Source organism: Chrysemys picta, chromosome 3 (genome assembly GCF_011386835.1).
Source record: "Chrysemys picta bellii isolate R12L10 chromosome 3, ASM1138683v2, whole genome shotgun sequence".
NCBI lineage: Eukaryota > Metazoa > Chordata > Testudines > Emydidae > Chrysemys > Chrysemys picta.
The window spans coordinates 136,823,203-136,850,104 of NC_088793.1; the positions used below are offsets into that span (position 1 = coordinate 136,823,203).

General features: G+C 40.3%; 1 protein-coding gene and 1 non-coding gene across 3 annotated transcripts in view; one reads left to right on the top strand and one right to left on the bottom strand.

Moving 5' to 3' along the window:
• CHRM3 (cholinergic receptor muscarinic 3) overlaps positions 1 to 26,902 on the top strand; it is a 486,843-nt gene that overhangs the window by 150,321 nt on the left and 309,620 nt on the right. The window contains exon 3 of one of the 2 annotated variants that reach the window (XM_005300507.4): positions 5,899 to 6,013. The exons of the other annotated variant lie outside the window; for it this stretch is intronic. The gene's annotated coding sequence lies outside the window, so the exon portion shown is untranslated. The remainder of the gene's footprint in view (positions 1 to 5,898; positions 6,014 to 26,902) is intronic. 2 annotated transcript variants of the gene reach the window in all.
• Positions 2,157 to 2,228, bottom strand: TRNAE-UUC (transfer RNA glutamic acid (anticodon UUC)). Its single transcript has one exon. It is a non-coding gene; the product is annotated as a tRNA-Glu (tRNA).

The following is a 26,902-nucleotide window of genomic DNA, read 5'->3' on the forward strand; positions in this document are numbered from 1 at the left end:
TACAGTACATAATATATGTTGAAGATATAGCTGAACAATCAGGTTTTTTGAAAATGCGTTACACATTTTCTACTGACTTTCCTTTCTTCTGGAAAGAGAAAATATGATACAATATTGCACTCTTCAATCTCTCAGCAGTTGATTTCGTGTTGGAAACCTAACTTGAATGAGAGTTACCCTTTGATCAGCCACAGACTCTCTTTCCACACATTGTCACACATCATCTATTCTAGTTAATTCATCTTATTGCTAAAACTGTATAGACTTGAGGGTTGAAGTTAATTGTACATTGTAGTACAGTTTTTAAAATATGTATACTTACATTTAAAATCGATTAAACAACATTAATTTCTTGGTTGTAGTTTTTTTTTTAACACTTGGGTTGTGGTAGTGCCTAGAAACCAACCAGGCTGGGACCATATTGTGCTAGGTGCTGTACAAACATGTAGAAAATCACTGTCCCTGCATAAACAGTTAACATATAGTTTAAAAGAAAAGGTGAACCAGATGGCTGATATAAGCACCCAACTCAGACTAAGGGTTTAGGGGGAGACAGGATAACAAAATAATAGAATTTGCCCAATTCTTAGCCATTCAGAAGCAGTAATCATAACTCACCAGCTGTCTGTTTTCAGGTTGCAATTTACTGTATGCCTTATAGATAGAACTTATCAGAAAATGGAGCCTTCTTCCACAGAAAATTTTGAGTTTTAGTCAAATAAACACTTCCCTGAAAACTGGGGAGGGGTGCGGAGGAAGGAGGGAGTGACACTTATGACTATAACTACTACTACTACTGAGAATATGAAAAAAAATGCATACAGTGGTTAAAAATGAAAACATTTACTGCACAGAGGTATCTGTGTTTTCTCAGATAATACTGTGTGGTAAACGTTGCATTTGTGTGTGTGTGTGTGTGTGTGTGTGTGTGTGTGTGTGTCAGTGTGCGCGCAACCCTTGTATGCATAATTTTTCATAATAGTACCATTATTTAACATTCGTTGATAGTGCTGTAAGCATGAGTTGTGGTTTACATAGTGAGTAAAATCAAGTCTCTGGATCAGAGATTGTGATCGGTTATTTCTTCCCTTCCATCTCATTTTTCATATTTTGTAATTGGTAATTAAAACATATATTTACACACATACATTTTATAGTACTTATGGTACTATATCTACAACTTACTTTATCAATAGGTATGCATACATTTTCAATCTTTGTCATAATTTATATGAGCAATTTTCTGATTATCTTCGCCTACATGCAATGTTTAGAACCAATTATGAAATTATTTCTAAGTAACTTATAAAAAAATTTTCTTGGAATACTTTTTCAATGAAGTATATCTATATTCTAGCTTTCACTGTTGAGAAGTGAGATAGCTATCTATACATGTTAGAGTGTAATCTTACAGTTGATTTAAAGACACTGTCCTCCAGAGAGTTTTTTTAGATTTGCACAGTGTGTGGCAGTGCAAGTTTTTTTGTATATGGACCAGTTAGGAAGATGTGCAAAATCACTTGAAGCCACAGAATTGTGTGTTGAGTATGCATCTTATGAGGCTCTTATGAATTTTTATTTCCACAAAAGTCTGGCATAAGCTACTTTTAAGAAAACTGCAGTGGTCTTATATGAATAATTGGTGACTTGGGCCAAAACCTTAATCAGATCCAGATTTGTTCATTATCAGTGGGACACGTTAATTAATGAAGTCATTAATTCATTCATTCTCCTTTCTTGCTGTGTGAAGCAATATATGTTATTTCTCAATGTGTTTTTAATAAATTGAGATTTAACTTGGAATACCTATCTTAATATATGTAAACAACCTATATATGGAAGATGTTATTTATAAATGTAAGAGAGCATCAGAGATTTTAAAGATGATTGAATAGTTTAAACAAAGCTTCTAATGCAGACCATTTCCATAAACAAGTTTCTAAGCATTTTACATGGGCACACAGTGTTTTTGGATTTCCACAACCAATAGCTGGCAACTTCTTATCTGCTGTATCTTTGTTGCAGTGTATCCATAGTTTATTTTAACACCCATTCCTCCTGTATCATAGATTCTAGGACTGGAAGGCCCCTCGAGAGGTCATTGAGTCCAGTCCCCTGCCTGCATGGCAGGACCAGAGTTTTGTTGAAGAGTGTCATTCCCTGACCAGGAATTGAACCCGGGCCGTGACAGTGAAAGTGCCAAATCCTAACCACTAGATCACCAGGGAAATCATGATTATTAAAGAAATATAATGTCAGTAATGATATCATCTTTGATTAATGCCACATTAATTTTCAAAACCCCAGTATTTTTAATCAGGCTCACACCTATTGGAATCAAAATTACATAGATTTATTTTCTTCAAAGTTACATTTTGGTGAATAAAAAACTGATGCATCAGGTGGCCAAATATATGTTTTGGTTCAGATACATACTCAGGTACTGGGAATAGCACTGGATGAATGAATGACTGGTTGAGTGAATAACATGTCTTGCTACCCATGTTCCTTGGAAAATAGTTATCCGTTAACTGTTAGAGAGAGAACAAGCAAAGAACTCACCAGTGTTGTCTGCATCACTGATGAATGCTTGAAATTAACTAATCAAAGATCATTTCATTGATTGTGAAATGCATGCAAATGCTCATGGGTTTCTACTTAATTGTCAGTGCAAGATACTTGTTGGAACATATTATACCAGGTCAAATTGTTGTATAGATTTTACAGACAACAACATTTGTAGACTACTTTTATCATTAATGATCATTTTAGCATGAAATAACTTCTCTAATTAAGTATCAGAGGGGTAGCCATGTTAGTCTGGATCTGTAAAAAGCAACAAAGAGTCCTGTGGCACCTTTAAAACTAACAGATGTATTGGAGCATAAGTTTTCATGGGTGAATACCCACTTCGTCAGAAGCATGCGGACTCTCTGTTGCTTCTCTAATTAAATGAAACTAAATCAGTTGCTCCATCACATGCTGTCTACTATACTTGTATTTGTAGAGGACAGTCCAGCATTTGTCTTTTTGAATTTTTCATGTGGTTTGCATTGGAGGTGTCATATGCAGGGTCTAAAATTTGTTTCACCTTTTGAACAAAGCCAAAATTGTCCAGAATAGGCCCAGGATACAGCTTCACCTTTGCCTTGGAGTGAAGTCCATCACTCTGGACTTCAGTGCCCATGTGGAAGCCTGTTGAGCTTGCAGGAGCTCCCCGTAGGCACTAGAGTCTACCCATGCAGATCTGATGACTGGATTATAATTTGTGTGCAGGAGTGTCTCCCTTTCATGTGGCTCTATGTATTACTTCGTTTTTATACATGAAACACATGATAGCAATTATCATAATAAATTCTATATTCTTATTTCACCTCTGTGTATGTTAACTAGCAGACAGAACAATGTTTTGACTACAAGTGACTTTTGATACATTAAATTGTTTTTAAAACATTTGTATTTCAAGCATTATATAAAAATGAAATTGTTTATTTTAATTGCTTTAGTAACACTAACAGTAACAGGGGCTGATATTTAATAAATCACTATTATGCGATAAACAAATCTCTCCCTTATGAAAATGCTTTTTGTTGGTTTAATAAAGGCTTCCCTGTATTGGTATTTACGTTTACATGGTTCATTTTTCATTTCATTTTGTTTTCTGAATGAATCCAGGAGTAGTGAGGTCTTCTCATGGTATTTCAGCTCCTGTACAGTGCAAATACCATGGAAAGACCAGATCTCATGAGGTTTTGACCCTGTAAAGATGTCTTTGAGAAATTAAAATAGTATAAAACATAAGCACAAATACTTTTGAATCAGGTTACTGTGGTACTCAGATGTAGAGATTGTGAGTCTGGTCCTACAAATCTTCATTCTTGTGAGTGACTTGTCCTTAATCACATGAGTATTCCTGTTAGCTACTGATTCATAGTTCACATGATTATTTACTGTACTCACTTCCATTTCTATTACTGTAAACCAGACTTTGAATGTATAATCTTTAGTGAAAACCAGGGCCGGCTCTGGCTTTTTTGCGGCCCTAGGCAAAAAAGCCCCCCGCCGCGCCCCCCCCCCCCCCCCCGCCAGTGAGGCAGGGGAGAGCGCCGAGCCCGGCTGCGGGCCCGCAATCCCCGACCAGCCGGAGTGCCGGAGGGAGGGCGGGGAGCCCGCCACGGCTCCGCTCTCCCCGGCAGCCAGAGTGCCGGGAGCAGGGCGGAGAGCCCGACCGGGGCTCTCCGCTCTCCCCAGCGACCAGAGTGCCGGGAGCAGGGCGGAGAGCCTGACCAGGGCTCTCCGCTCTCCCCGGCGGCCAGAGCACCGGGGGGAGGGCGGAGAGCCCCTGGCGGCCAGAGTGCCGGGAGCAGCGCGGAGAGCCCGGCTGGGGCTCTCTGCTCTCCCCGGCGGCAAGCCCCCGGCGGCCAGAGCGCCGGGAGGAGGGCGGCGAGCCCAGTCGCGGCCCCGCTCTCGGGCCGGAGCGCCCCGCTGCGCTGCCCCCCTCCAGGCGCCACCCCAAGCACATGCTTGGTGGGCTGGTGCCTGGAGCCGGCCCTGGTGAAAACTATGGTGAAGGTATTGCTTACTGCATGGGTAATACATACCACTATAGAAAAGACAAATGTAAAAAGTACTTTTAACAGATTTTATATGAGATTTTACTTGTTAAAGACAACATGTACACCTCTACCCCAATATAACGCTGTCCTTGGGAGCCAAAAAATCTTACTGCGTTATAGGTGAAACCGTGTTATATCGAACTTGCTTTGATCCACCGGAGCGCGCACCCTATCCCCCCCCCGGAGCACTGCTTTACCGGGTTATATCCGAATTCATGTTATATTGGGTCGCATTACATTGGGGTAGAGGTGTATGTAGGTTGTAAATGGTAAAGGCAAATATTTTTAGTATTTTTTGCCATCTGACATTTATTTAATGGACCATAAATGTGTGTAACCATTTACGATTCTTATGTGGTTTCTGTGATATGACCTTGTTCTATAACCTTAGTTCAGTTTCTAGGGGATAAGTGTCCATATTGCGGTTAGTACTAGCTGGCACCAAGGAATGCGCATGGATAATCTTCTTATCCCTTTTCTCAAAATCATTTAGGCATTTTGAAATGGCCTTGGAATAGGCCCAATTCTGCTTTCCTTGGATCTGTTTGTACAAGAAATGCAGATGAGGAGCTGTTGGTCTGTGATCAATCTTCAATCTGGCACCTTTCATGAGGGCTGAATTTACTTTAAAATAGTGAAAAGAAATTGGCAGAGTGAAGCAAAGAACTTTAAGAAGCAAAATATTTTAATCCACATGTATGGAGATTAAAGGAAGGGCTGTTACAGAGCGATCACATACCATTGCTTGCACACTTTCAATATTTACGTGTTGTTTTGGAGCTGGATCCTTGGATGAGCAACTTTGCACTGCTCTGTTCCTAGGTACTTGAGGATTGCCCTTGCATACAACTATGGACTTTTTATTTAGTTTACATGTACGAATGTTGAGCCTTAACAGTAAGTTCTGCTGTTTACGTTCCTGAGGAAAAGAACAGAAAGAGATCAGGATAAATTAGTCTAACCTGAAATATGTCTTGGGAAGAACACTGATTTATGAACCAATTATTTAAAAACAAATCAACAACAGTAAAGGGATTTGAATCCTGAAAGGTCATCTTAAAAACAAACATTGGAAAGAAGAACTGTAAATGAAGTATTTAAGCATAACATTACTTGTAAGACAGTTTCCTGCCAGATGATGGTAATAATCAAATAGGTTATAATATAACTGTTTTGATAGGTGTTTTTAAGCAACTGTGAGATTTAACATAATCCATTTAATAAGAAACTTGTATTTCCTATTGTCTGAGTATCTGAATGTTTTTTGTTTTTGTTTTTGAAGATTTTGGTGGTTATGGCAAATTTTACAGCAGTGAGTGGTATAATGGGCTGCAGGTTGGATGAGTTACAGTCATCTGCAACATGACATACCATACCAAACTTCTTCCTTGTCATTGGTAAGTTTTTTGTTGTTGATTACCATACGTCTGTTAGATGCTTCTTATTAGGGTGACCAGATGTCCCGTTTTTAAAGGGACAGTGCTGTTTTTTGGGGACTTTTTCTTATATAAAAAATCAATCCAAAAACAAGGCTCCATGTAGTATAACTGAGCCATTATTTCTGGTTTACACAGTGTCCGGATATGCAGTAATGAGATCCAAAGTACTAGTTGTTCATTTGACTCAGCTTGAAGTTAAACGTTGACAAACCAAAAACAGATACCAAAAAGTTCAACAGACATACATCTAACTGACCAGAAATAATAAGTCAGTCTCATACCCAACCTCCAGTATAGGTCTAAGAGGGTCCCCTTTTTAGGTAACCAAATGTGGGCTCTCTGTACTGAAAAATGGAAGTCTAGTTATAAGAAATGCTTAGTTTGTCACAAGAATAGATGGTCACTGTTAAGATTTGCCTACAAATGCTTGTTATAATGCTAAGTCTTGCAATATCCCACATGGGCTCAAATTAGAAATAGCTTAATTCCTCTGTGAAAAGTACCTTTTCTTTCCTCTTGCTATCTAGATTTCAGGATCCTGGCTATACAAAATGTAGCCAAAAATATTAACAAAGGAAAGAGACTAACAATCTCAGAAATGCTTATATCCAGCATAGAAAAAAAACAAAAAGTAAAGGCATTAATCAAATTTGTACTCAAGTTGCACTGATGTGCAGTAATAAATTGTGACTGGCCATGGAGTTTTCAATATCCTCATTTACACTTGCCCAGTCTGAGGTGTGGTAGCACTCTGTTCTTTTCAGTGTTGAATACAAAGAGATCTAGATTTTTACCTGTGAAATTCTTTTGCTAGAAGTGTGTTTTTGCTATAGTGAAATATAACCTTTTTTTGTTGTAAAATTATCAGATATGTGAACTGTGCCAGTTTGATAGTGTATCCAGTATTTTGCATAGTTCTACTAAATAGCATATATACTGCATATGTATTGTGCTAAAATACTATGTATATTCTTAATTCTTATGTATACCTACATACTTTATGCAGGGCTGCCCGGAGTGGGGGAGGGGGCAAGTGGGGCAATTTGCCTTGGGCCCCACAGAGGCCCCCATGAGAATATAGTATTCTATAGCATTGCAACTTTTTTTTATGGAAGGGGCCCCCAAAATTGCTTTGCCCCAGGCCCCCTGAATCCTCTGGGTGGCCCTGACTTTACGTATGCTGTCTATGTACACACAAGATTGTGGGTGCAATACAGGTTCAGGAGACAGTCTGTATACAACAAAGCTTCTGGTAATTTCATGGAAACTATAAAAGTGAATCTTGTCAACTTTGATCATGCAGGACTTTAATTAATCAATGTATTTAATTAGAAACTTATTCTTAAAGGAATAACATAGTTTTGAGTATTTTGTTCCTATAGATTAGTTTTAATTTTTTTCTGGCCCATTTCACTATAAAGTTGTAGGAATTATATAATTCATTAGACAACTAACTACCCTACAACCCAATTTTAGTTCATTTTAATTTATTTAAATCAGATATAAAGTCATATTTCACTAGCTATATTTCTTTGTTATTGTAGTTGTCAGTGGGGATTTTTTTTTACTAAATCTTGTGCATGTATGTTGATGACCTAGTTTTTCTTGGTTTTCTGATTTAAAAAAGAAAAAAAAATCTCTTTTACCAAGTTAGGATTTCTGCACAGAGCTTTACATCCAGTATATTGGCAGAAATTTTGTAGTTGCCTCAAATAAATAATCCTTAATTATACATAAAGTTCTCATCACTCCTAGAAGAATAAACCACTTCAAAATTTTCCGGAAAGAAAAATGTCACATTAAAATAAATAACCCCCCAGAAGCCCTTTTTAGGGGAACTACCACTGCTGTTATTTTTCTGTGTGTGTCACTTTCATGCATGAGTTAATAATATGTTCATCCGTCCTTGGAGAATATCTTCCTTCTGCCTGTTCTTCATCAGCACTTGCCTGTTTCTCTTTTTCAAACACCACAAATGCAGTGTTGTCTCCCAGGTACTGAATGTACTATGATCAAACCAGGGGACTGGTTAAACAGCATAGACCGCATCACCTCATTTGTCTCCTCTGGCAAATTATTAAGCAAAATGATATTGTTTGATGGGTTATCTGACACCTGTTGATTCTGTGATGCAGTCCCTTGGGCATTCATTGATTTCTGTATTTTTTTCCTGACCAGGCTTTTTATTTGCTGCATTAGCAGAGTGCTCTAGAGACTTGACCTCATTCTTCCCTTTTTTTTTTTACCTTATCAGCAAGTGTACCACATATTTCCAGCTTCTGTTTTCTGCATACTGACTTATCATGAAATGGAAAGTCTTGTGACATAATTGGTGGAAGAGCCAACTTCCTTAAATATAAAAAAGCCTGTCCATCTTCCTAGTCATTAACACCACAGGACCTTATTGTGATCATTTTTCCAGAGGTGTGGTGCTTTACTGAATAGAACTTTACTGAAGTTACTCCTTCTGCACACTAGTGTGAGATTAGAATTAGTTTTTTGTACATGGTCAAACTGAGAGAATAGCGAAACTATCTCATTAATTTAAAAAAAATATTTTCTACTACTGATGAAAACCCTACAATTTCCCCAAACACATAATTTCTATAAGATGCAATAAGTCTAATACCTAGCTATGTTAAATCTGTGACTCTTGAGTCAACCTTCTCAAGCAGGGAGGCATTTTGTGATGTGTAAAAATGGGGATGGAGAATCTTCATCCCAAAACTCATTTTCACTTGTGGTCTAAGATATGAGATCAGGACTACTGTGGTAAAAGCGCAAGGGTGTAAACCAGCCACCCTATAGCCAGACAAAATCTGAAGACAGTTTTCAGGAGATAAATGTACTGCCAGAACAAATGTAATTAATCTTATAGATTTTCCTCTCTCTCCATTATTGGAAATTGGGGTACCTTTGTTTATAAAATACAAAATCCTAGAGGACATGAAAGGACACCTTGTCCAATATTTATTTATTTAAGAGCCCCAGTTTGGTTGCAGTTCCACCACAATTACTCCATGAGCCATGCCACTGAAATCAGTAAGACTACTAATGGAGTTAAGGTACATGAGGGTGGTGGAATTATGCTCTTATACTATGTCCACACCATGAGTTAGGGGTGTGATTCCCAGTTTGTGTATACTTAATCATGCTAGCTTCATGAGAGCTAGTGAAAGTATAAATAGCAGTAGTGGCCATGAACCCCATGGGTACATACTCAGCATGGCTAAGCCGTTCCGCCGCTGTGTGTGCTCCCTTGAGTACACTACTGTTTATACTCACGCTATCTCTCGTTGAGCTAGCACGAATATGTATATGCAAATTGTGAATCACACCCTTACCTTGTAGTGTGGACAAAGCCTTATTAGAGAAGCTGTACCGAGGTTGTAAGAGAAGGAGGGGAGCCTAAGTAAAGGGGGGAAATCATTTCTAGGGCGCAAGGAATGAGAGAATCTAAGATGCTTCCACAGTACCTTATACCTAGCTCATTCAGTACCTTGCTGGGCCCAGTCCTCATTACACTTGACTGGTAAACAAAGTCAGTTCAATAGATGCTGTAATTTTGTTTGAAAACAGCATTTAAATTTTGGTTTCCTACTTCATATATAAGAACTTTTTAATATTGAACAGATTTTTAAAAATATTAAATGTGTGATATCTTTACATAGGGACGAAACAAAAGCCATACAGAGAGAATGCCAGATGCTGTTCATTAGACATTTATGATAATTAAGAAGAGAATATATAAAGACGTTACAAACAAGATAATTTGTTCAAGTCACATGTTAAGTAGTAAGATCAAAGAATAAACAAGGACTCTTTACTGGATAATCATAGTACTGTAGCTTACTTTGAGAGTATACTGACAACAGATCTGAAAAGGCAGGGAAAAGGTGCTTTACTAGCAAGGTGACAACAAATCTATTAAGAAAACTTTACACCTTTCTGTTTGTCAGACAAACTAACGAAAAAATAATACAAATGAATTAACATTTTTCCTGACTTAGAAACAGAGTTTACCCAAAAGTGTAATACTTGCTACTTGTGTTTCTTTAGTACCAGCTAAGGTAACAACTATTATGGCTAGCATCAACCATTATAGACAAACATTATGGACCCTTCACCAGAACCACCCTGGAACTTTAGGGAAGTCTAGACCTGGATAAAGATTCACATTTGAACTTCACAGATCATGTCTGTCTCTATAAAGATCCTCTACTAAACCTCACAAACCTAGCAACACTAAGTTAGGAGAGGTTTGGATTTGGGTCTGAACTCTGGCTTGCCACTGTCTTTACTCTGCTTATCAGAACTCCCAGATACAATGGTATCTGATTCACGTGGAATATTTCAATTTTGAACTAAATCACTGCCTATCAAATAGTAAAATTCTCCATTTTGTTTCCTACTTTAATGTTTCCAATGTGGTCATTCAACAGTCCATGTCACATTCTGTTTATTCCTTTTTCTTACTTCATTGATCGACTAGAGCAGTGATTCAGCTCATGAATGATATTACTAGGTGGATTTTACCTGCCAAGCTAGTAGCAGGACTGTCCTAATCCATCATAACTGGCAAGTTAGCAGAATGGTGATAGCAGAGAAGGTGAATTGAATGAATGGCATCAAAACAGATGAGCCCACTAGTGCATTATTTATGGAAATAATGGTAATGCTACTGATGTGTACTGGAGTGAGATGCCTGCAACTAATAAGCACAAGGGGATGAATAATTGTTAGTGTTTGTCCTTAAATTTCCTGGTTTTATAATTAGGATTTATAATTAAGTCCTTGATATTGCCTCAATGGATGGGCACAAAAATTCAGATAATATAAGAACTGATCAGGAAATGTCCTTCATTCTTACAAGCATCTCTGCACTTCCAGTTCATATTGAAGTTGAGAAGTAGAAGCACCAAAAAGTCCCAGGAATCTTGTGCAAAGTACACAGCAAACATTTTCAACTACAACAAAGTTGGCTGTTAGTTAAGGGAAAACTAGCAATCTGGTAACCCAAGAAGAGTAGCTACAATTGTGTTTTATAGTAAGGGTGACTAATCCTCCACACTTCCCTGATAATATTTCAGGCCAGATTTTCCCATCCTTACACTGATCAGTAGCATAGGGCCTGATCCCAAAGCCCGTTGGGAACATTTTCATTGATTTCACTGGGCTTTGGATGAGACCCAGAACTCACAAATATTCCCATGCTTTTCAATGCATTGTGAGTTCAGGTGGTAGGATCTGGCCTTAAAGGAGCTACTGCAGGAAGGCGTTTCCTTTAAAACAGATGCTAAAGCAGGTTATGCTCTAACTTTTTTGCAGCTTTATTTATATTTACTTGTTTATTTTATATTTTCTAAGTTATTTGTTTGATGCAGCGCCTTCCTATTTTGGGCAACAAAAGTTATCTTGGAAAATGATTTAGAGTCTGAACAAAATGATCCATGAAGTGTGGAAGGAGGCTTGCACAAAATAATATTACGATGATGCTTGTTTTATAAAGTATATATGATTTAAATAAGCAGAGACAAAAAACATGCTGTGGTACCAGATTTGTTGGTTTCAGTCTCAACTCAAATGGAATCATATTAATATGTAGCCAGTGGATTGGCATTCAGTGTTTTTCTGTCTATCAGTGTAAAGTCTATTTTACGGATTATGAAAATTGGGCAAATGTATTGTTTCTTGTTGCAGATTAACGGCTTGCAAAGCTTTACTAGAAAAAAAGGTTATTTGTGAATTACAGGAAAGTATGCACAAAAAAATTCTTGAACTTAATTTTCTCATTCAGAATTGCTAGTTGTTAGTGGTATAAGAAGATCCCCTAGATGGCCAGAAGATATTTACTCTGTTATACTATAGCACTGGCACTGGTGCACACAGCAGTCAGCCTAATAAAACTCTTCAAATGCTTCATAATTTGCTGGTGTGTTAGTGCAACATTTCCAGAAAGCTCAAAAATTCAGTGAGTAACTCACACGGTTTACTGTTGCCTATAAAACTTCAGTGCAACCTACAAATGTGGATCTGGATCCGAAGTTCACATAAGTCAATGGGAGTCTTTTGATTGATTTTAATGAGCATTGGATAAGAATATTAAAATGGACATACCTTGTAAGACCAATGGTCCATCTAGCCCAGTATCCTGTCTTCCAACAGTGGCCAGTGCCAGGTGCTTCAGAGGGAATGACCAGAACAGGTAATCATCAAGTGATCCATCCCCTGTCGTCCATTCCCAGCTTCTGACAAACAGAGGCTCAGGACACTCAGAGCATGGTGTTGCATCCCTGCCCTTGCTGGCTAACAGCCATTAATGGACCTATCCTCCAGGAACTTACCTAATTCTTTTTTGAACCATGTTATACTTTTGGCCTTCACAACATCCCCTGTCAAAGAGTTCCACAGATTGACTATGTGTTGCATGAATACATACTTTCTCTTGTTTGTTTTAAATGTGCTATCTATTAATTTCATTGGGTGGCCCCTGGTTTTTGTGTTATGTGAAGGAGTAAATAACATTTCCTTATTCGCTTTCTCCACACCAGTCAAGATTTTATAGACCTCTATCGTATCCCCTCTTAGTTAGGTTCTTGATGCTTTATGCCAGCAAACAAGTGAAAAACAGGTTAGGAAACTGTTAACTCAGACAAGTCAGGATGCAGAGAACTACAAATATCCTCTGCTGAAACCCAGACCCCATTACTCTGGAAAAAACCACCGAATTTAGAATTAAGCAAGTCATTGCTGCCGCAATGGAGGTAAAATTCCCAGTGGAATGCTGAGATACAGGACACCTAATCTGAGCCATTGTAAATTAAAAACAAAACAAAACAAACAAAAACAAGTAAATCTTAAAGCTGTCCGAGACCTCTTCCAGACTACATGTGAAGTATCTGTTTTCTACATCTTGGAATGTAGAAAAATACAAACATAGGATCACCGAAGGTAATTGCTACAGCGAATGTGAAAGAAAGCACTACCTTTTCACCTCTGGAGAGCTATGTTCAAATCCCTTGGTAAGTTACAGGTGAAAAAGTGTTGCTGTTTTTGTCCCTGTTTTTCCTAGGTATTGATTCACATTTTAAAACAACTCCATAACTTGGTACAATTTGCAGCCCTGTCATAGAGAAGAATGAGGATTTGGTATGACATGGATTTTGTGCAAGTCTATGACTGAGGTATATTGGCAGCTGTATAAAGAAGTTTGAACGGTCGCCTGTCTGTACAAAAGTTAAAGACTAAACTCCAATTTCATACTTAATGCTATGTTCTCTCCTACACTAGTCTGTTTGGCTTCAGGGGAGATGAAGAACCTTTAGGCTGCTGTAACTTATGACAGCTAGCCTTAAGGGGGCCATATGTCAACCTTTTAATTGTTGAATCAGAGGAATACCCTTATTTCTTGTCTCTCCCACCACTTCGTATTACAACCCTCAGGCTAGGGGGCAGTTGGCATAAGATACACCAGCTGAGAATTTCTCTCTGGGACATTTTTTAACTGGCCAGCTGCATCCAGATTCCAGTCACTTTGCACTGCTTAAGTGGTACCAGAACAGGAGCAGAGAAACTAACCCTTGTTTTTATCAGAATGGCAAAGACAGTACTTGAGGCAATAATATGAGCATGTAAAAATACTAAATATGTGGAAATAGGGCGATCTAAAGACTGACACTGCATTGTTCAGGTCACAGAATGTAAAGAAGACTACTTTAAAGCTTGTAAGGCAGTTTCAGTAGGTGGAGCTAGCAATTGAGGAAAATCATTTCACATTCTTGTATGGTATTCAGAAATAAAAGTAGAAATTATTTCATCTGCTCTCAGTTGGTGATATATGCACAGTGTAGTGAAGATTGGCCTAAGGGCTTCATAGAAGAATCATCAAGTAATTTTAGCTTGATTCCACTGTTTTGTGAAACCCGATTCCTATCTCGTATTATAATTTTATAATTGAAATTGGTAGATTCTATGTGGACCCACACAGCAGTATGGTAGAAGATTTTCTCATCTGGTTCCTTGTCAGTGCTCATCATCGGCATTTTAAACCATTGTTTTCTTGTTGTTTTAGCTGAGCCTACATGACATATAATAATAAATAGAGGTTTGTCACATATGCCGTCCTCTTTGTCTTCAATAGTATGCATCTTTATTTTTCTGCTCTTGCAGGTTGAAAGCTTTTGAAATTTTTTCTCCCTCACATTCACTATAAATAGAGACAGACTGTTGAGCATCCACCCACTGAAAATCAGGTCCCTGGAAAGTGTCTCAAGTTGAGGACTAAAAACAAATGGAGGCATCTAAAATCACTAGTGTCTTCTGAAAATCAGTCCTTTAATCTCTTCAAAACTCTATCCCTTGGCAGCATTTCCAAGGTCTGGTCAGGGGCCATTTAAAGTCCACAGAAGACTGATGGAGCATCCTGATGTTCCTAATCTTTTTTATCCAAATTAGCCTAGATTTGGTGACCCTCTGCTTTTGTGAGGGAGCTTATGTTATGCTTCCCAAAAAATGATGAAGGGCTGGACAGGAGCTTCTTTATAGGTGACTGGTGGCAGAGTTCTTAACTAAAAGATAGTTTTAATGCTGTTGGGGTTATATTACAATATTAATAATGTGTTAGACCACCTAGACCCTTGTATAGACAACTTTACTGTTATTTACATTTATTTAAAATAAATAATCTGACAGTGAATAGCTTCAAAAATATGCCGCTCCAACTGAGACTGAAGGGGGGAGGAGTGAAACAGTTCATCCATAATCAAAGTAAATAAAAAAATAAAACCGATCTATGTGCAGTGAACTTTTGAAATAAACCAGAAAAAGCCAAACCTAAATGTAACCAAAATTTAAAAGGGTCCTAAGAACTCTGAGGTCCTTCTGAAGGTGAGAAAGATGGGAGTTCTTTAGAATGAGAACGAGTTTGTAAAGAGTGTCCGCACATACATTTTGCAGTGGTGTAGTTGATCATCATGATTCAATAAAATAAGAAGTAAGTCTATATTATTTTTGATATGACCAAGCAATTGTCCCTGTGAGTGGTACAAATTACCTACTTTATAGCAAGGAACAATTTTAGTAAGAAGTCCTGTAATTAAACTGACACATTTTGAGACCAATTCACAAAAGGGCTTTCCAAAATACCCACCACCACCACCACCACCACACACACACACTGTATTCAGGAAAAATACAAAAACAATCATTATTTCATGACTTTCCAATTGATCAGATGCATATACAGTGTTTAATTCTCCTACTTTGATTATGTTCCTAGCTTGAGAAGCAATGGGGTTGGAGGGAGCAGTGTTGGATAAAAAGAGAAGGATTCTGAAAAGCAATTTACATCTCTCAGCTAAGGGAAACAACATATATAATGTTAAAAGGACTAACACATATTTTTGAAGGGGAGGAATGAGATTCAAAATTATAATTCACACTATGAAAGCATGCATGCACAGCTAAATAGTCATTTATTGCTTATAAATAGGGGATAAATGAAAGCTGAGTAAATATTCAGGATTATAGATAAGATATGGTTATTTTTATTGCTTTCAATAAAGGTGTCTAGATATGGAAAATTTGTTCATTTACATTGAAACGGTTGATAAGAGGTTCCTAACAAAGCTAAGAAAGATTTTTGTCCCCCCCACCCCCATCTTTTTCAAGGAAAGAAGCTTTTATTTTGTGACTGACTTTCCCTATTTTGGTTCACTGTGAACACCAACATTTTGTTGGATACCCCAGAGCTTGCCAGATGTTCTTAAAATCTAGCTTCATAACAACAAACTTAAAGGAAAGCAATGTTAGTGCTTCGAGCCTCTGTGGAACCAAACCATTTTTTTCTACAACTGAAAAAGATTTAGTTTGAATCCTGGACAGAGGATACATTTATCTGTGTGTGGATGTCTTTACTTGATTGAAAGCTGTACATCCGTCACTTCTCTGTCCATTTGGTCTAAAGAGTACTTATACAATATTGTACTATTAAAATACCATTTAGATTGTTGTGTGCCTTTATATATTCATTTATTTATTGAGGGGAAATAGAAGGCACAAAATAAAACTTGAGATTAAGGAAACAAATAATTTGGATTCTCCTAAATTCTACTTCATGGACTGTTGAGGGAGCGTGGGCAGTTGTGTGCATAAAGCAAAACAAGCACACACATCAAGCAACAAGGAACCACAGTAACTGGAAACAGAGTGTGGTAATATGCCTTGAGGTTCTAATAATTTCATATGCTGCAATAAGAATACTGTGTACCTATTTGTGTCCTTTGATGCTAATTTCTGTGGGTCAGAAACATTTGTTATTTATTCAGCACATTTTACTTATTTTGCCCTTTGAGTGCTACATCCAGCACATTCTAATTGAAAATCTAACCAAGAGTAGTTCTTTTTCTGTGATGATATAGTCCATCTATTTTTAAAGTTTTTTCATGTAGGTATATAAGGGATAAGCTTAACTTTTTTCAGTGTTGTGTAAATATTACATAGTTTGAATAACCGGGCACCGTTTGATTTAGTTAATGACAAGCCATATACTAGTTATTCAAACCGATACATTATTGACCCAAATTATATATAAATTGGTATGACATAAACACGGCCCTATTTACTTAGTTAATCTGTGTGTGTGTGTGTGTGTGTGTGTGTGCGCGCACGTATATGTTTGTGTACATGATATAGAGAGAGGTGTTGGGCTAGATTCACAACGGAAATTAGGCATAGCATCCTAGAAAATCACTAGGATTTACAAAGCCTGAGTTCAGTGCCTAAGGCTTCCTACACAATGAAGGGGGAGAGAATGGCTTCTCAGAATGGGATTCACAAAAGCCAGCACATGAGGGAGGGAATCACCTAAGCTAGCCACTGGGAGATGTCAGGGCAACAGGTGTGTCCTAAGCCCTGCCAGGGAGAGAGGCACCTCCCTTTGCTTAGAATTCTCATGGGTGTTAGGTTCCCATCCTATTTTGCATGTGGCCACTGAAGGAGGAGAGTCACTTCATAACTTTTAGCCCAAGGGTTAGGGTACTCACCTGGGATGTGGAAGACCTCTGGGTCACGTCTCCCCTCCACCTAAGTGGGAGAAGGGATTTGAACTGGATTTGCCATCTCTTAGGTGAGTGCTCTAACCATTGGGCGCTGAGATATTCTGATATAGGGTTTGTTCAGTCTATCCTGTTGAAGCTGTTCTACTGTGGATAAATCATTTTAAAAACCATAGAGCAGGGGGACTGGATGCCGAATGTCTCACCTCCCATGTGAGTGTGCCAATCGCCAGGACTCACTCTCATGTTTGCATTGTCTCTTTGGCTCAATGATTTTTTAAATTATTTATCCACAATGGAATAGCTCCAACAGGAGAGACTGAGGGTCCCTATATCAGAATATCTGATAGCCCTGAGAACTTGCTGATACCTGTTCAAATCCCTTCTCTCCCTCAGGCAGAGGGTGGACTTGAAGCAGGGCTCTCCCACATCCCAGGTGAGTATCCCAACCAATGAGCTAAAAGTTATGAGGGAGGCTTGCCTCCCCTTCCCAGCACTTTGCAGCTTGCCTATGGAGCTGATCTGGTCAGCAAGATCTGCTTACTGGATTGGGCCCCACAGGTGAGTTAGGTGGAGAAATCTTCCCCCCATTAGTGCATTGCCCTGAGGATTAAGTGCCCAGACACAGAGAATGAGGCTGCAGTGTGCAGGCACACAGGCAGAAACATATGCATCTAGGGAACTTTTACTGCAAAAATTTAGGTGCCAAGTTAATTAGCTTACCTGGGTCAATGGCAGCTGAGCAGGGATTTTGTGAATCCCAGTGCAGTATCATTCTGGGATTTAGGTTCTGAAAGTGGAAGTTAGGCACCCATGGCCTTTGTGAATCTAGCTCATCATAAGCAATGTGAAAAAGAGTTAAAGCTAAATATAGCTCTTGCTTTCAAAAGAAACAGCTGAGCAACAGGAGTCATTCTCACTATACGAAAAAAGCAAACATGAAAAAGAATCTCTCACTTTCATACCGAAGTATACATTGTATGTATCATCTGTCTTTTGAATATGTTATTGTGTATACTTAATAATTTGAGTCTCTATTCTAGGTGTTGAGCAGGCTAGTAAAGAAACTACCCAGTATAAGGGGACAGTCATGGATGGAAGGTTGGGTCCCAAATTTGAGCAACTTAAGTGGCTGAATTAATCTTTTGATGAGAACTTATTGACATCTCCATTCTTGCCAAAAACAAAGCAAGGTCAACAACGATTATATATTAACTAAATACTTTGTACTTCTATAGTTGTTTTCACTGGATGACCTAAAACAATTTTAAAAATGTTAATTGTCACAAGATACCTGTAAATTAGGTAAATATTGTACTAACTGTTTAAAGACAGGCAATCTTAGGCATAAAAGGCCTGTTTCTACTCTCACACTTTTGAAGTTGCAATCACTGTATCTGTTTTGAGAGAGAATACTGGTTCCAGTGGTATTTCCCTCTTTAACTATACAGAATCTCTCCCACACTGGTAGAATCATTCAAGTTGGAATAAACTAACTGCTACCACCTTACATCAGAATGAATTAAGATCAAATCCACTGAAGTCTCACAAGTATATGAACAGACTCAGTGTTCATGGTTTTGTGAGGGTTTTGGAGACTGCAGGTCTGCCTTGAAATAGGACATTTTTAAAAATTATGCATATGTCTATATTGAAATCAGAGATGTGATTGTAGCACCTGTAGACCTACCCAAGGTAGCTTAGATCTAATTAGCTAGAATAACAGTAGCAGTGAAGCCATTTTTGCAAAAGCCTGCCTGGGACCATGAGTATAGGTTCGGATAACTACCTTATGCTGCATTTTCCCTTCTCTTGTTATTTGAGTTAGCTAGATCAAAGCCAGCTTAGGAATGTCTACATGTGCTGCAGTCACACCTGTGATTGCAGTGTAGGCATAGCCTGAATCTGCCTGTTCCATTTGGTGTACAGATAGGGTAGGTCTACACTATGAACTTAGGTCGAATTTATAGAAACCGGCTTTATAGAAATCTGTTTTATACAGTCGATTGTGTGTGTCCCCACATAAAATGCTCTAAAAGTGCATTAAGTCGGCAGACCGCATCCACAGTACCAAGGCTAGCGTCGACTTCCGGAGCATTGCACTGTGGGTAGCTATCCCACAGTTCCCGCAGTCTCCGCCGCCCATTGGAATTCTGGGTTAAGATCCCAATGCCTGATGATGCAAAAACAGTGTTGCGGGAGGTTCTGGGTACATGTTGTCAGGCCCCTCCCCCTCCGTCAGAGCAACAGCAGACAATCGATTTGCGCCTTTTTACCTGGGTTACTTATGCAGACAACATACCACAGCAAGCATGGAGCCCGCTCAGCTCACCGTCACCATATGTCATCCGGGTGCCGGCAGACGTGGTACTGCATTGCTACACAGCAGCAGCTAATTGCCTTTTGGCGGTAGACGGTGTATTACGACTGGTATCCATCGTCGTAGTATTCCTCAGTGAGTTTGGTCAGAGGCACCTGGGCAGACATGTTTTGTCTCCTGGAGACTCAGTCCTGTCGGCAGTCCTATTGAACTGTCTTGACGATGATTGCTAGCAGTTGTAATACAGCATCTTCTGCCAAGCACCCAGAAGATGCCGATGGCTATCAGTCATGCTGCAACATGCTGCCAGCCTAAGATGTAAAAGATAGATGGACCAGATTTGTTCTGTATTCATTTGCTTCCCTCTCCCTCCGTGAAATCAATGGCCTGCTAAACCGAGGGTTTTGAGTTCAATGTTGGGTGGGGGGGGGTCATTCTGTGTGAAACTTGTTTGTGTTTCTCCCTGATGCACGGCCACCTTTGTTGATTTTAATTCCCTGTAAGCCATGTCGTCACTCGCCCCTCCCTCCCTCCCTCCATCAGACAATAGTTTCGTGCTTTTTTTCAGCCCAGACACCATAGCACTGGGATCATGGAGCCCGCTCAGATCAGCGCGGCAATTATGAGCACCATGAACACCATGTGCATTGTCCTGGAGTATATGCAGTGCCAGAACATGCCAAAGCAAAACCAGGCAAGGAGGCGATTGCAGCGCAGCGACGAGAGTGATGAGGAAATTGACATGGACATAGACCTCTCACAAAGTACAGGCCCCAGCAATGTGCAAATCATAGTATTACTGGGGGAGGTTCATGGTGTGGAACGCTGATTCTTGGCCCGGGAAACAAGCACAGACTGGTGGGAACGCATCGTGTTGCAGGTGTGGGACGATTCCCAGTGGCTGCGAAACTTTTGCATGCATAAGGGCACTTTCATGGAATTTTGTGACTTGCTTTCCCCTGCCCTGAAGCGCCAGAATACCAGGATGAGAGCAGCCCTCGCAGTTGAGAAGCGAGTGGCGGTAGCCCTGTGGAAGCTTGCAACGCCAGACAGCTACCGGTCAGTCGGGAATCAATTTGGAGTGGGCAAATCTACTGTGGGGGCTGCTGTGATCCAAGTAGCCAATGCAATCAAAGACTGCTGATATCAAGGGTAGTGACTGTGGAAAATGTGCAGGTCATAGTGGATGGCTTTGCTGCAATGGGATTTCCAAACTGTGGTGGGGCGATAGACGGAACCCATATCCCTATCTTGTCACCGGAGCACCAAGCCACCGAGTACATAAACCGCAAGGGGTACTTTTCAATGCTGCTGCAAGCCCTGGTGGATCACAAGGGACGTTTCACTAACATCAACATGGGATGGCCGGGAAAGGTACATGATGCTTGCGTCTTCAAGAACTCTGGTCTGTTTCAAATCCTCTGGTCTGGAGGAAGGGACTTTCTTCCCGGACCAGAAAATAACCATTGGGGATGTTGAAATGCCTATCATTATCCTTGGGGACCCAGCCTACCCCTTAATGCCATGGCTCATGAAGCCATACACAGGCAGCCTGGATAGTAGTCAGGACCTGTTCAACTATAGGCTGAGCAAGTGCCGAATGATGGTAGAATGTGCATTTGGACGTTTTAAAGCGCGCTGGCGCAGTTTACTGACTTGGATAGGCCTCAGCGAAACCAATATTCCAATTGTTATTGCTGCTTGCTGTGTGCTCCACAATATCTGTGAGAGTAAGGGGGAGACATTTATGATGGGGTGGCAGGTTGAGCCAAATCGCCTGGCCGCTGATTACGTGCAGCCAGACACCAGGGCGGTTAGAAGAGTACAGCAGGGCGCGGTGCGCATCAGAGACGCTTTGAAAACCAGTTTTATGACTGGCCAGGCTACAGTGTGAAACTTCTGTTTGTTTCTCCTTGATGAACCCCCTTCCCCCCCCCCCCGTTCACTCTACTTCCCTGTAAACTAACCATCCTCCCTTCCCCCCTTCGAGCACCGCTTGCAGAGGCAATAAAGTCATTGTTACTTCACATTCATGCATTCTTTATTAATTCATCACACAACTAGGGGGATAACTGCCAAGGTAGCCCGGGAGGGGTGGGGGAGGAGAGAAAGAAAAGGACACACTGCAGTTTAAAACTTTAAAACTTTAATACTTATTGAAGGCCAGCCTTCTGATGCTTGGCCAATCATCTGGGGTGGAGTGGCTGGGTGGCCAGAGGCCACCCCACTGCGTTCTTGAGCATCTGGGTGAGGAGGCTATGGAACTTGGGGAGGAGGGCTGTTGGTTACACAGGGGCTGTAGCAGTGGTCTCTGCTCCTGCTGCCTTTCCTGCAACTCAACCATACGCTGGAGCATATCAGTTTGATGCTCCAGCAGCCGGAGCATCGACTCTTGCCTTCTGTCAGCAAGCTGACGCCACCTATCCTCTTCAGCCCGCCACTTGCTCTCTTCAGCCCGCGATTCAGCCCACCACCTCTCCTCTCGTTCATATTGTGCTTTTTTGCACTTTGACATTGACTGCCTCCATGCAGTCTGCTGTGCTCTGTCAGCGTGGGAGGACATCTGGAGCTCCGAGAACATATCATCCTGAGTCTGCCATTTTCTCCTTCTAATCTTCACTAGCCTCTGCGAAGGAGAAACATTTGCAGCTGGTGGAGGAGAAGGGAGAGGTTAAAAAAGGACACATTTTAGAGAACAATGGGTACACTCTTTCACGTTAAAATTTGCTGTTCACATTACACAGCACGTGTGTTTTTGTTACAAGGTCGCATTTTTCCTCTTATATTGAGGGTCTGCCGGTTTGGTGTGAGACATCACTCACGTAGTGCCAGGCAACAGAATTTGGCTTGCAGGCAGCTATTGTAAGCCACAGTCTTTTGGCTTTTTTAACCTTCATAACATGTGGGAATGGTTTCAAACAGCAGCGCCCTCATTTCCCATACCAAGCACCCGTTGGGTTGGCCATTTAAAATAGGTTTGCAACGTAAAAGGAGGTGCTGCGGTTTCGAGGTTAACATGCAGCACAAACCCAACTACTCCCCCCCCCCCCCACCCCGCACACACCCAATTCTCTGGAATGATCACTTCACCCCTCCCCCCCACCGCGTGGCTAACAGCAGGGAACATTTCTGTTCAGCTGAGCAGGAATGGGCATCTCTGAATGTCCCCTTAATAAAATCACCCCATTTCAACCAGGTTACCGTGAATGATATCACTCTCCTGAGGATAACAGAGAGAGATAAGGAATGGATGTTGTCTGCATGCCAGCAAACACCGGGGCCATACGCTGCCATGCTTCGTTATGCAATGATTCCAAACTATGTGCTACTGGCCTGGCATGGTAAAGTGTCCTACCATGGCGGATGGGATAAGGCAGCCCTCCCCAGAAATCTTTTGCAAAGGTTTTTGGGAGTACATGAAGGAGAGCTTTCTGGAGATATTCCTGGAGGATTTCCGCTCCATCCCCATACACGTTAACAGACTTTTCCAGTAGCTGTACTGGCCGCAATTGCCAGGACAAATTAATCATTAATCATTAAACACGCTTGCTTTTAAACCATGTGTAATATTTACAAAGGTACACTCACCAGAGGTCCCTTGTGTGCCCTCAGGGTCTGGGAGCACGCCTTGGGTGAGTTCGGGGGTTACTGGTTCCAGGTCCAGGGTGATAAACATATCCTGGCAGTTGGGGAAACTGGTTTCTCCGCTTCCTTGCTGTGAGCTGTCTTCATTGTCTTCATCATCATCTTCCTCGTACCCCAAACCCGCTTCCCTGTTGCGTGATTCTCCATTGATGGAGTCAAAGCACACGGTTGGGGTAGTGGTGGCTGCACCCCCTAGCCTGGCATGCAGCTCCGTGTAGAAGCGGCATGTTTGTGGCTCTGCCCCGGACCTTCCGTTTGCCTCTCTGGCTTTGTGGTAGGCTTGCCATAGCTCCTTAATTTTCACACGGCACTGCTGTGCGTTCCTGTTATGGTCTCTGTCCTTCATGGCCTTTGAGACTTTTTCTAATATTTTGCCATTTTGTTTACTGCTATGGAGTTCAGCTAGCACTGATTCATCTCCCCATATGGCAAGCAGATCCCGTACCTCCCGTTCGGTCCATGCTGGAGCTCTTTTGAGATCCTGGGACTCCATCATGGTTACCTGTGCTGATGAGCTCTGTGTGGTCACCTGTGCTCTCCACGCTGGGCAAACAGGAAATGAAATTCAAAAGTTTGCGGGGCTTTTCCTGTCTACCTGGTCAGTGCATCTGAGTTGAGAGTGCTGTCCAGAGCGGTCACAATGAAGCACTGTGGGATAGTTCCCGGAGGCCAATAACGTCTAATTCCGTCCACACTACCCCAAATCCGACCCGCAAAGGCCGATTTCAGCGCTAAACCCCTCGTCGGAGGTGGAGTAAAGAAACCGGTTTAAAGGGCCCTTTAAGTCGAAAAAAAGGGCTTCGTCGTGTGGATGTGTCCAGGCTTAATTTGATTTAACACTGCTAAATTCGACCTAAACTCGAAGTGTAGACCAGGCCATAGTGAAGAGAGATTTACTAAAAGCAGGGTTTTTTTTGCAAGGAGCAGGGTTTACATTGAGAAGAACAGATAAGATACCACAGTAATTAGGGTCTTTACATATACCTACATAGATCTGGAGAGGTGAGAATGTCCTTTGTGAACCATTTGCTAATTGTTTCGCTGCTTACACGAGAAAGAGAAATTATTGATAAGCCATTTTATAAATTTCCTCCAATAGTAATTTCTACTCACTCTGTTTGCCATAGGTGTTGGAACAAGGAGTGTTAGGGGCTGCAGCACCCCCGGGCTTGAAGTGGTTTCCATATAGTGGTTTATATGCAGGGTTTACAGTTTGATTCAATGGCTCTCAGCACTCCCAGTATACAAATTGTTACAGCACCTGTGCTGTTTGCTGGAACCCCTACTCTCCACTGCTGTTCTTCTAGGACATCTTAATCCTTTTTAAGCTGTTTCTGTTCTAATTTAGGTCGCTGCTGCATATAGATCTGTCTTGTCCAAAGTACACTATTGTACTGTTCACGAGACTGGACTAATTAAAAAGTGAAATCTTTTGCATGTTAGATTATTCTGCATGAATATTTTACTCCAAAGAAACTATAAAAAGTAAACTAGTACTGACCCTCTTTCTCAAAGTATGGTAACAACACTGTCAAACAAGTCAAGGTCTTCACTATGTTAGCCACAGTCTATCTTGGATAATTGTGACTTGCCTATTAAAACTCCACCTGCAGTTTCAGTTAACAGTCATTCTTTGTTTACTGTCCTACTGTGATATGTAGTGTTGTGGTATATTGTTAAACAGTTGTGTTTTACTCCAGTGGTAGCTATACATTAATGGTGTATGAAGTGATGCCTGTCCAAAGAATACCCAGCATTCACCAGGAATTAAAATTGATATTCAGGGTCTTTGCCAAAGTGGAGTTATTGGAAAGACACTCATTCTCTACAATGGACTTTGGATCAGGGCCTCAGTGTAAGTAGTGCTCTTCTCTGGGACTTAGTCTACACTACCAACCTATGTAGGTATAACTATGTCACTGAGAGGTGTTACATTCGTCAAAATAAATCTCTCAGTGCAATTTCAATTGGATATTCTAGTCCTTATTTCTTCCTGTAAACTGTTTTGTCAGTTTGCAGTTAAACTGCAGTTGTGATCCATCCTCTAGGTGGCTTCACTTAAGTGATTCCTTTTTAAAATATAGAACATAAGGTACATACACACACACACACACACACACACACACACACACACACACACACACACACACACACACACACACACTATATAGTATATTCTCTCTCTCTCTCTGTATGTGTATATATATTACAAAAAAAAATCTAGACACAGCATGTTCTGGTTTTTAAAGACTGAGGAATTATTGATTGGTTAGTTGTGGAAATCTTAATAGTAAAAGGCATTTTCCATCTAAAAGACTCAACAATGCAGTTGCTATATAGACTACAAGATTATGCAGCCATGAAGATCAGTGCAAGGATTTTTCAGGAGGATTTATGGGTGTGATGATGCTCTGGAAAGCTAGGAAGGAAATAAGTAATCTGCATCAAAGTAAAAAGTCCTGTGAGAATCCAGGCATCAAACAAGCATGAGCCTGGAGCAACATATTAGCATGTACAGCAGGTGAAGCCAATGAGTCTGAGAAACTTAGATTAATTGAAAACAGGTGTTGGAATTTCAGGACTCTAAAAAACAGTGCCAGCTAGTGTCAGAGTGGTGTTTGTGCCAAAAGTATTTTGGATGTAGGCTTTAATTACAGTGCAATTCTAAGTACTCTGCATTGACTCAAATTATGTCCATGACTATTTTATTATTTTATTTATCTTTGTATGTTGGGCAATTATGGGATAAGGGTATATTTATTTTATGGCAGATTTATATGTGAATTTTGCATACCTGACAACCATCCTTATTCCAGGGAAGTGATAACTAAATATTTAGCAAAATATGTGGCCATTTTTGTTCTTGGATTTTCCAACTCCTCTACTCAAATGTATTTCAAGATGGTCAAAAGGTATGTCTAGGTCTGTTTCTCTGTTTACATATTGGCAGATATGCTGTTGCTTTGAGGCAAGATTGTGGTGGCCAGCTTGGATTCATGATAGCAGGATTAGTATGTCATTTGCATAAAATATAATACATAATACATCAAAAATCCAAATGTATAATTTATGTTGGACTTTAAATATTGCTTGCAGTGTCTACACCTGTTGTAAGTTGTATTGGTACAAGTATAGCTATTGGTGGCATACTGTCACATATCTTATTCCAAATTTTCCCTTAGATGCATCCATAGGGGTTCCGTTGTCTTCATTAGGAGCCATAAGGAAATAGAAATACATGGTTTGCCCCCAAATGTTTCCTGTTTATGGATAAACATTGTGGAAATGTATTTTCACTATCATAGTGATACTCAGCACTTACATAGTGCTTTACATTTTTCAAAGTGCTTTAAATGCATACATTAATTAACCTCATGACAGCCCTGTGAGGTAGGAATGTTGGTTTTTCAGGGTTCAGGATTAAAATCCATCTTATGCCAACTCTGCATTCTTTTGAACTCATTTTGCTTTTTTCTTATTGCAGGTCTGGAAAATTTGGGTTGCTGCTGTTGATGATTTTTATGAGATACCACAGTAGGAACTCAAAATGTAAATGGCCATAAAACATTGTAGATGTTTTTTCAGAGTCCACTCAAGCCTTTACCAGCAAGGTGGGGTGTTTCAGGCAAACATTGCCAGCCAGTGACAAGGTAGTTTAACTGTACTAAGATGGGCATGCAAAAGAGCTAGAAGAGGTTTCAAGGATAGGGAGAGCTAGAAATGGGATGAGTGGGGTGGGGTTCTCCTTAATCAAAACAAGTTCAAACCTTAAACACTTTGAGAGAAAGAACTGAAAGTTGAGCTGCAATTTCATGTAGTCACATGCAT